Source organism: Chanodichthys erythropterus, chromosome 20 (assembly GCF_024489055.1).
Source record: "Chanodichthys erythropterus isolate Z2021 chromosome 20, ASM2448905v1, whole genome shotgun sequence".
In the NCBI taxonomy this organism is placed as follows: Eukaryota; Metazoa; Chordata; class Actinopteri; order Cypriniformes; family Xenocyprididae; genus Chanodichthys; species Chanodichthys erythropterus.
In genome coordinates, this window is record NC_090240.1 from 12,125,914 (window position 1) to 12,128,024 (window position 2,111).

The 2,111-nt window shown below is 40.0% G+C and overlaps 1 long non-coding RNA gene across 1 annotated transcript; it reads right to left on the reverse strand.

Moving 5' to 3' along the window:
- Nucleotides 1-1,098: 1,098 nt before the first annotated feature.
- LOC137009444 (uncharacterized) lies at nucleotides 1,099-1,817 on the reverse strand. Its single transcript, XR_010892895.1, has 3 exons — nucleotides 1,757-1,817; nucleotides 1,555-1,653; nucleotides 1,099-1,251 (listed from the first exon to the last, which is right to left on the reverse strand). It is a non-coding gene; the product is annotated as an uncharacterized lncRNA (long non-coding RNA).
- Nucleotides 1,818-2,111: the final 294 nt, after the last annotated feature.

Consider the following 2,111-nt stretch of genomic DNA (forward strand, 5'->3'; position numbering starts at 1 on the left):
CGGCTAATTAGCTTATGTGTGCTCCGTTCTCTCTAGTTCAAAGAGCTCTGTGAGTGTGTGTGTAGGTGTGTGTGTGTGTGTGTGTGAGGGGAGGGAGACAAGTGTTGTTACAATCAAGAAGTTATTGTCTTCTAAAGTTCCCCACACCTCATCTCTCTCTCTCTCACACATACACACACATACACACACACACACAGCAGTTTAAGGACCCTTATGCCTCAACAGGTGTTGGGTAGAGAGACACATTTAAAAGGGAAGGATTGAGAGAGGGAACATCTGTTATAAAGACCTCCCATGCAATGTTTACAAGAATAGCATAGGCTATTACAAAACTATATTTTTAACAGTGCTATATGGAAAGATGAATTATTAAAAATGTAGACCAAATAAGAATAGAGACATACATATTTCTAATCAGAATAGAGATATGCTAACTCAAAAACACACCTTCACATAAGGGGGCGTAAAAATGGAGGGCACACACACACACACATTCATGAGGTTGTGGAGCCAGAGAGACTGCAACAAACACACACACACACACACACACACACACACACACACACACACACACACACACACACACACACACACACACACACACACACACACACACACACACACACACACACACACACACACACAGGTGTTGGGTTTCCCTGTTTTATTTTACTTTCTATAGACATAATTGTTTTACAAATTGTATGTTTTCTCCCCTACCCATCAAAAAATATTTTCAAAAAACATCACTTATAATTTATAAGCTGTTTTCCTCATGGGGACCAAAAAATGTCCCCATAAGGTCAAAACTATCCGGTATTACTATCCTTGTAGATATTGGTCCCCATAATGTAGGGAATACCAGGACCACACACATGTTTGTTTCACTATATTAGTGAGGACACTGCATAGACTTCCATTAATTTTATATCAGGTTAATGATATTTTCTATTGCCTTACCCAACCCCTATATATATATATATATATATATATATATATATATATATATATATATATATGTATATATGTCGTGCTTTTGTACATTGTAGATCAAGTTTTAATTAGTTCATGAATGTTAGAGGAGGCAGAGAGCATAAAATGAAAGAATGAATGCTGACAGAATGGATTCAGAGAATGGATATTCACACGGATCACTGCCAGCAGAGAGCTACTTGTGGTCTTCCAACAGGGCGGTGGATCGCCCTGGGGATGAGGAGGTCTGACTCTGCTTTTGTGGTGTGGAGGCGACTGCTGGAGGAGAAACACAAGGAACGCATGGTCAAGAGAACTCTGTTGGAAAGGAGGTGGAATCATTAATTTCTCTTTGTCAAGGTCCCTCTAACCACACAAGCCACATGCTTTAATCTCTCAATTTTTTCAGAGGCAGTGATTAAAAAAAACAAAACTTATAATGCTAAGAAATCTTTGATTTTTCTTCTCTGGAAAAGTTTTGGATCTCTAAAAGCACATGGACCTGCCTTTCTGTAATTCAATAACAGAAAGGCAGGAATTCAAGAAAGAAAGGCATTCAATACAATTGAGCTTGTCACTCACTTAAAATTAATTACAATACAGTTTAGCATAAGCATGTAGCTAAGCTGGGTAGCACATGGGTAACACTGCTGCATGACAGCAAGAAGTTCTCTGTTCCCCCTGTTGAAAAAAACAGCATATGCTGGTTAAGGTAGGTTTAAGCATTGACCAGCATGGACCAGCATAAACCAGCTCAAACCAGCATACCAACCACAAAACCGACCTTATCAGCATATCAGCGTTTTTTTCAACAGGGAGTCCCAACTGATCCTGTGAGCAGTTTCTCCCTGTGTTGGTGTGGCTTTCCCCCGGTTTTCCCCACAATCCAAATCCATATTGTAGTAGAAGCTAACAATGTGAGAGTAGAGTCATCATCAACTACCACATATGTTCTGTGCCTGCAGAAGAGGAAATAACATTTCACCGTTGTCACTCATGTCGCAACAGCTAAAGCTCTCTACGCTGGACGCAATAAAGGGCCCGTTGCAAAGCGTTTGTCCTTCGTGGCAGTATGTCATAAATAGAACTGAGGTATCAGTTTACTGGATTTTTTAGTAGTCGGAGATATGTCACTCCAG